The sequence below is a fragment of the Lissotriton vulgaris genome, chromosome 8 (genome assembly GCF_964263255.1).
Source record: "Lissotriton vulgaris chromosome 8, aLisVul1.2, whole genome shotgun sequence".
Taxonomy (NCBI): Eukaryota; Metazoa; Chordata; class Amphibia; order Caudata; family Salamandridae; genus Lissotriton; species Lissotriton vulgaris.
The window spans coordinates 127734287-127743517 of record NC_141696.1 but is presented as its reverse complement, the minus strand read 5'-3'; positions in this window follow the sequence as shown (position 1 = coordinate 127743517).

The window sequence follows — 9231 nt, the reverse complement described above, 5'->3', positions numbered from 1 at the left end:
AACAAGGCAACAAAAGAACTGAATCCGGGGCAAAAGTTTCCGGAAAGAATGAAATATCTGTCTCATCGGCTAGGCTTTGTTCTCACACTCTAAACTATTTTCCTGAACATCATACTACACAAAGGTGAGAATTGCCAGTAAAATTAGGACACCACATAGAACTAGCAGAAGGAACATCTTCTTGCCTATAGTGATTGTGAGCCCTTCCTGTGTATACATCTTCCCAACACTCTCTTACATGAAGTTAAACAGAACCGTATGGTTAAATTAGGAACATTTTTGTTAGAAGGCTACTGTTCAAAACCACATTAACATCCTACAAATATGAACAATGTGTCTCTGGTGGAATTCATTTCAATACATTACACATTACATGTTAGGATGGAAAAGGTTGCATTTATGGCTCTTGAGAGCATATGCCCCTGCCTCGAGTACCCCTTAGTAAATTTCTTCTATTTTTGTGGGGGGTTTCTGCCATAGGAAACATGATAATTGTCTGTGTTTTGAGGGTTCCCTGTGACATGGATTGATACCTAGAGTGGGTCGTTGTTGTCTAGAAGCCGGGAGGTTGCTTGGTACTGTACTGTGTGAATTCTTGTACCCTCTCCCTGCTGTGCCACGATCTTTTAACAATTTTAATAATTATTTTATTTAAATGCACTTTTGCACTTTGCCTCGAATAAGGAGAGCATTTATATAGTTTCCCCGGTATTCCCTCACCTTGGGCCAGCTCTCAGCCGATTTGGGGCTGAGTTGGCCGGTCCCGGGGATCGTTTTTGGAGCGGCCATTTTGGATTGGGAGAAAGCGATTTCAGCAGGCCAGTGCTCTGTATAAAAGGGGACGGGCATGGCTCCGCGCAGCGGACATGAGCAGCGGACGCGCCAGACCTGCGCCGGAGTCGCGCCAGAGTCCAGCCCGTCTGCACCCGTCAGCGTCCCAGTGGCGAGCGGGGCGGCGGGTTGGGCTCAGCAACAGGGCATATGTGTTCCTGGGCCCCCTTTGCTCCGATATTCATCTCGGGAGCTACGCTCACTACAAAATCCATCGGGTGGCTGTTGTACAGTCTTCCCCGGACGATATAGGGGTAAGTCACGCTGCCCTGGCTGCAGCTGGCGCCCCAACTGCGCTCTGTCTTCGCTCCCCAACAAAAAGATCGATAGTGTTGGGTATCTCTGCATGCTGTTAAACACCAGATCCGCGTGCAGACATGTGCAAGACATTTATGATCTCCTCGATACGGAAAAGCCACTCTGTCTCATGTTGACTGAGACGTGGCTGGGGGAATTTTCAAATCCAGATGTCGCCATGGCTATTCCTCCTGATTACAATGTCTTCAGGAAGGACAGACTTAAAGGAAGCGGCGGTGGAGTGGCACTGGTGGTGAAGAAATGCGTGCCATGTTCTATTCTGCCAGTGGATGACATCCGCGGCTCTGAGTCCCTTGCCTTTTCCATCACTCTGGCACCTCACCAATCCTTCAAAGGACTATTAGTATATAGGCCACCTGGTCCACCTGGAACCTTCTTTGAAGAGTTTGACTCGGTTTTATCGGGACTAGCCCTGAAAGCAGAACATTGCATTGTAGCCGGGGATTTCAACTTTCGTATGGATGATCCATCGGACCCGGATACCATCAAACTTTTGGAGGCCACGGCCCCTCTGGGCCTGATCCCTTACCTTCAGGGGCCAACGCACAACAAGGGACATACCCTTGACCAGGTCTTCTCGACATCTCCGCTCGAGGTGAAGGAGATTATCCCGGTGCTTTGGTCAGACCATAGGCTAGCCAAATTCTTGGTTAGAGGCACGGCGAAACCATCTAATCCCGTGTCTCAGCATCAGGGACGAGTTCCCAGGGCATATCATCGAGTGACTCCTGCTATGCTGGCCCAGGCTGCTCTGGATCACCCTTGCCTCCTGTCTGGCGACTTAAAGGAGGACCTGGAGTCTCTGCAAGTATGGCTGTTAGATAGGCTGAACGATCTTGCCCCGGTGTTGGCCCCTCGCTTAACATCTAAACAGGTTTCGGCTCCCTGGTTCACTGCGACATTGTCGGCCGAGCGGCAGCAGTGTAAGGTAGCCGAAAGAGCCTGGCGATCACAATATGACTCTGTGGCAAGGCTGACCTACAAGACAGCGATCAAGGCCTATCACCGGGACATTCGCCTAGGAAAAAAAGCCTATCTTGCGGGGAGGATAGAAGCCGCCTCTAACTCCTGTAAGGAGATTTTCACCATAGTGAGAGAATTTATGGCCCCTCGTTCCAATACATCCCAAGGTATGCCCTCCAAATCCTGGGCTTCTGATCTTGCAATTTTTTTCACCAGCAAGATTAAACTCATCCAGGACTCTTTCCCACTGGCGGCTCCCATGGGGCCGGTTTACCCTGAGGACGACCCGTGCCTTTCGGCCCCGCTAGGTCCGGTGTTGGCCGCTTTTCCATCTATTTCAGCCCCTGCTTCCTTAGCGCTGATGGGCAATCTTAAATCTGGGTCGCCTTTGGACCCCTGCCCTGCCAAATTCTTGGCAAAAATAGCGGAAGTGATAAATCCGCTGGCGAATCCACTCCTGAATCTCTCGCTGAGCCAGGGAGTGGTTCCGCAGGCCTGGAAGCAGGCAATGGTCATTCCTTTGCTGAAGAAGCCTGGCCTCGATCCTAAGGCTCCGGTTAATTACAGGCCTATCTCCCTGTTGCCTGCTCTCACGAAAATCTTGGAGAAGCATGTACATATGGTGCTTTCCAATTTTCTGGAAGCACATAAGATTCTGCACGCCACTCAATCTGGCTTCCGTCCAAATCTCAGTACAGAGACCGCGCTCCTAGAAGTCTCCGAAACCATTAAAGGGGTTCTGGACGCTGGTGGCAAAGCCATGCTGGTTATATTGGACTTGTCGGCGGCCTTTGACACCGTCCCCCATGATGGCCTTCTCGCAAGACTCTATGAGATTGGCCTACGGGGGACGGTGCACAGCTGGTTTTCATCTTTCTTAGCTGGCCGCCGGCAAACGGTCTTGGCCTCCCCAGACTCCACCGTGATGCCGCCACTGGGAGTCGGGGTCCCGCAGGGCTCTATATTGAGCCCGACCCTTTTTAACATCTTTATGACCCCTTTGGCGGCGCTGGCGGAGTCGTTCGGGGCCCAGATCGTATCCTACGCTGACGACACCCAGCTCCTCTTTTCTTGTAAGAAGGGAGGAGTTTTCGATGGAGAGAGTATCCGGGATTGCCTTGAGGCTGTTTTTAAATGGTTCCAGCTGAACAGCCTCAAGTGCAATTCTGATAAGTCCGAGGTACTCTTCTTCGGGTGCGCTGCGGAGCCAGACTGGCATGCTTGGTGGCCCATAAACATGTTTCCTCCGTCTTGTTCATCCCAAGTAGCTAAGAACTTGGGGGTGAAAATGGACAAGGGTCTGACGTTGAGATCCCAGATCCTTGGTGTGACGGGCACATGTTTTGGCCTCCTCAAGATGCTGCGGAGGTTTCTGCCGCTTCTGTCTGAGGAACATAGGAAGCTGACTGTGCAGGCTCTGATAGGCTCTAGATTGGACTACTCCAACATCCTCTATCTGGGCCTGCCAGAGTTTCTGCTGCAACGGCTCCAAGTTGTGCAGAATGCGGCCGCGAGGGCCATTTATGGCCTAAACAGGCGAGCCAGTGCTGGTGGCCTTTTGCAGACCTTACATTGGCTGCCTATCCGTAAACGGATTGCTTTCAAGGCATTAACTTTGGCCTACAAAGCTCTTCATGCGGTGGGAGCTCAATATCTCCAAAGGAGACTCGCCTTCTACCAACCGGCTCGCTCCCTCAGATCAGAATCTCTGTTTCTGGCGGTTGTGCCGCGTGTTAAGAGAGCTCGCATTGGAGGCCGTTGCTTTGGACTGCTGGCGCCACAGCTGTGGAACACCTTGCCGTTGGCACTCTGGGGAGCGACTAATCTACTCGCATTTAGGAAAGGCCTAAAAACTTGGCTGTTTGCCCTTTAGGTTTTTTTTCTGTCTTCTTCTGTTTTCTGCTTTCTATTTTGTTTCTATTACTGTGTTGTGTTATCCTGCTGTAGGTCTCATCTTTAAAAGCGCTGGGACACTCTTTTTGAGTAGCCGTGCGCTATATAAAAATAAATATAACATAACATAACATAACATAACATAGAAAGGCACACAAAGTGCAACTTCCTTTCTGCAAGTGCAACTAAAGTAAATTGCTGGGCTATAGAAGACTGACAGAGCTGGCAGCAAACGGTTCTCAAGGCAGGACAGGCATTTTTTCCTGTCACAAGCTATTGAGAGATAGCTACTATCCTCCTTTTAAATTGATCTGTCAGAGCCCGAAAAGCTGGGTCCTTCACTTTATCCATGTGGGACATTTGAGACACACAAATGTGTGTAGTATACACATACATTGGAAAGTGCATGGAGCTAGCATACTGCATGTGGCTGTGGCACCCCAAAGTTGATTATGATTTTCTGAACCATGGTACATAAGACGGAGGCTGAAAAGAGCCTCCGAAAGTAATTGTAATTTCAGGGCTCCTCCGAAGTATTTATAAAGTCCTTTGCAGTAGACCAGTCTCTTGGGTATGGAGTAAAAGAAAGAGAGTGTCCTAAGTGTAGGGAAATTCTCCTGCCCCTTCCTGCTCCTTTGTTTCCTAGAAGGGTTACTCCCAAAACAGGTTGACAGGTAATTAAGTGGGATTCTTCTTCCCTTTTGTGTTTTTGTTATGAGTCTTTCCTGACAGGATACTTCCAGCTCCACCCCACCACTATGCTGATACAAGACAAAGACTGTTTCTTAACCAGTCTAGGAGGAATACACAAATTCAGGAACTGCCTGAAAGCAGTCACAGAGTCAGCCTATTAAAAACAGAAACTCTAGAAACTTAGTCTAAGTGTGGGCAGAAGTTACAAGTCAGTGTTTCCAGATTTCCCTACAAGAATCCGGGATCCCACAGTATTGGTTGACAAGAAACATTTTTATGCTCTAGGATTGGAGAATTGACAGCAAACCTCCCTAGGAACAAAAACCTGGGGAGTTTGACAGCGTGCAAGAAGAAGCTGCCTTACATGAAGGAGCTGACCAACTGCTTAGGAGGGACTCTGGATGTGGCCCACAATGCGTTCTATGAGATGATTGGCACCCCAGAGAAGGCCCTGTTTAAATTCCATTTCGATAATTGCAATATGGACACTATCCAAGGCTATGAAGGTGTTGATGAACCTTACTAATTATTTAACAAAAGGATTCCCTAAAATGCGCCCCTAGACCCTCTACTGCATCATGTTCCTCTGATGAGGCCAGGGTACACAACTTAGGGTCCACTCTGGTATGCAACCACTTGTTGCTGATGAAATGGCGCATTTAGCATTATTTAGTATTATCTAGCAGTCAAACTGTTTCCTGTGTCAAGCATGCTAGGATGTCTGGTTCACTCTCTCTCCTTCATCTTTGGCCATCATGAACATATCATGACCATATTCAAATGTTTTTAATTGGTACTGCTCGATCTAATAAATGATCTTGATAGGCTCTGAAAGGTCTATCAATACCCTTCTTAGCATCTCCGGAAAATTGTGACATAAATGTTGACATCTTGGTGTTGATGTATATGGGAGCCACAATGTCACCTTACCATCCACAAATAGTAGGGACATTCTATGTGGAGCTGATTTCTGACTACTTTCTCTATGATTTTGCAACGCCAGACCTGATCATAAGCTGCATCTTTAAATGGCCACACCCAGTCGGAAGTTCTAGTTGACAGTGCTAACTAGCTTAAACATTGTCTCCAAAATTTGTTTCAATGACCGCATGCTCAGAAGGATCCCCTTCACCGTAGGAATCAGCCTTTTTTGTACTGGGGCATAGCAGGCATGATTAGAGCTATCTTTACCCTGAGCATCAAAGATATCAGAATTGTCTGAATCATGTTGATCATAGCGGGTCTCTTCCTCTTCGGAAGAGAGGTCTGGAGCTCTGCTGGGGGATTCTTATTTTGAGAGAGGGAGATATTTTACTGTATAAATATCAGCTAGCATAGACCCCTGTGTGTAGGCCTTACTGTTCAAAAATATAGGCCTAGGTTAGATTGGCCAGAGTACTGCCATTTTGTGGTACTGCCATTTTGTGTTAAGAAAGCAGAAAGCAGGTCTGACCAAGACTACACCCAGCGCCACTTGTCTGCGAAGCTTCTCCTCCTATTTAGAGCCCCCACCCAGCTTGTGTGCTAAAGGTCAACTCCCATCCAATTCTTTCGACATGACAGGAGGCCACATCCTCTAAACTGTATTTGAGAAAAGAGGAACTTGTGCCCTCAGCCCAGCCATGCAGCTGTAATGGGCCTCGTAACAGGATACACAGATGGTACATCCTCAAATAACATGTACTGTAAGGCGCTTTTTCTGTCAAACTAAAACTAAAAGGTAATTTACAGTAAGCCTCAAGTCAACAAGGTATGACCTTTAACCTAGCGTAGGTGCCATATTTGCGGGAAAGGGCTGCTTTTTGAACATATGGATGGGAAGGGTACGGAACATACCATAAATGACACAGTGAGAATAGATAGCACGAGGTGGCGCAAGATGACGTTACCATAAGCCCCTCACCATGTTAAAGAGTATAAAAAGGAGGTTCACAAAGACCTCTTTGAATTACTCCTCGTAAGTGAGTTCTTCCCAAGGGTTACTGGAGAACCCTTGTATTAGTACATGTACTTTAATTTTGATGCTTTAGGTTATATTCTGTCTTATGAAATGTTACATTTAAAATGTTGCCTTTGCTATATATTCTGTTAACCTTGGTTTTTCCTCATTATATTTGAAGGGTTTATATTTTTTTTTCAGGATTTCTCACTTATAGGCAGATGTGAGTATTCCCAGATGAAATGTGCCTTGCTTGTTGAATGTATTTTATCTCAACTTATAAAGGTGTCTTTAAGCTTTTAAGGTATAGGCTCTCTCTGACTGTTTAAAACTGTCATTCAGTAAATTATATCTGGTCCACGAGGCTATCTGAGAATGCAGAGCCATGGATCCAGAACTATGTGATTTTCATGCCTTTATATTTTTGTGTCTAGAAGTTGCATCTTCTTAATAAAACTGTTAACCTTTCAGCTTCAGTTTCCATGGCTCACATATCTGTTTTCTCTATTTTTAGAGCAAGGGTTCCTGTACAACTGGGTACAAATTAAGGTGCTCCTTTGTACCTAGTTCTCTCTCACGATCGTCCCAGCGCAGGCTTCATTGCTGCTGCACCCAGCCCCCTGAACCCTTCCGCCCCGTAATAAATCTCCCTCTATCAATTTTAGAAAAGCAGGCTTGTCTCCAAACTTATTTCATGAATCCAAGCCTTAGTTTAAAAAAAACGTGCTTTAATTTCTCAAATATGTGTTTCTAGGGCGCACACTTAGATGCCTTTTGCCTCAGTGAAAAGGCTTTTTTCATAACTTTCTGACTGCTCTGTATCATTTTCATTTCTTTTGCTGTCTTTCGTCCCTTGTCTAGACAGCAGGCTATGGGACCTGCCAGGCTTTTAATTGTTTGCCCAAAGGCTTTAGAGCTGGCGACACCATTCTTTGCATGGTGTCACTGAATTTGCTACAAATACCCTCAGAAAGAGCATGGCCAAGCTTGTGTGTTGTGACCTGCTCCTCAACCAGGCCCTCTGTCTGAATATATCTCACCCGGGCAGCCACAATGCTGAATGTATATGCTAATAAAAACTCGCTTCAACGCATACGAGGCTTGGAGACAAAGTCACCATATAGAATCCAGTCAATTGTTTGAAAAATATCAAATTTTCTACGGTGATTGTAGATTTTTTGAAGAAAAGATTGTTAGAGGTGTACCATTGTGAAAATAATGTTTTTTATGAAAATAATGTTCGCTGTTAGATCCAATAGAAGCCCATTTTATCTAGCTCTTATGGCTCAGTGGACCCACCCATCCTCATGAATCTTTGTTTGATCCTCAGGGTCTCAGGTTCGGATCTTCACACCTCTTCTTCCCCAAGAGGTCAAAAAAATGAATACCTTTGGGTTGGAAACAATAAACTTCTGTCACCTAAGTTAAGAACCCCTGGGGTAGGGGGTGTGGCCAAGCAACAAGGAGAGATGGCCGGGTAAACCGAGAGCTCCGTCCTCGCTAACTCCCTCACATCTATCCGCCTCATTGAACCGACACCCGACCCCAGATTTGTGAATCGGAAGGGGTGCGGACTCCCTCCTGGATGCTCCGGTATCGCTCGGAGGTCCGGGGTTGCACCTATCCCTCTAACTGCGAAGAGGCCTGCGCGTCCTCGGAAGCCGGGGCCTGGGGTGCTGACTGCAGCTGGCGGTGGGGCGAGGGGAGGCGGCTGGCTGATGACGCGACCCTGGGGCCTCATGCGGCCCTCACAATAAAAGATTACAGCTGCCCGAAACTAATTGGCGGACCCCTCCTGCCTCGCGAGATAGACGTACACTGCTAGAAGAACCCCAGGCTGAGACCGGATGGCGAGCTGAGCACCCGGGGACCGACGTGGAAGTTCCCTGCTCTTCAGTGCGGTGGTAGAGAGGTGAGGAAGTCCCTGGAGGTGGCGGTGAAGATCAGGGGTTGATTCTTGGTGCCAGTGATTTTCCTGACTCCCCCCCCCTCCGAGAGTTGTGAGATTGTGTGCTTGGGGTCGCCCCTCCCCCCTGCCATTGCCCTGTAGGGCCAGACCGGGAGGACAGGCGAGAGCGGCCCCCACACTGCTGATCACTGGGAGGGACTGATCTAGGGCCCAGTTTGCTGCATCTTTCGGCGGGCAACATCAGCTTGGGCAGTGGTTTCCAAACCGGCCTGACCATATGGGACACCTTTCTTGGCTAACTCTTCGGGCGGGAGAAGAATAAAACCTACTGTTATCCTACACAGTGCTGTCCAATCAAAACGGAGCTTGGGAGCAGGGGAAGGAGGGAGGCCAGCCTGCCCCGTCCCTCACTTGAAAATGGCGACCTCTGATAAGCCGAAAGTGACTACTCTGAGGGACCACACACCAGTCCAATCAAATAAACTGGACCCCTACATGGTTCCCAGAGACTCGCCTCCGGACTCGCGCCCCGGGACTTGGCTGATTACTGAAATTGGAGGAGAAAGCCAGGAATTGACGCTAAAGGATGTTAAGGAGGCCATAGCTGGAATAAGAACCTCGCTGGAGCACAAAAGTGATACGCTCTCAATTGAAGTGAACCTCATCCGGGCAGATCTGACCAAAG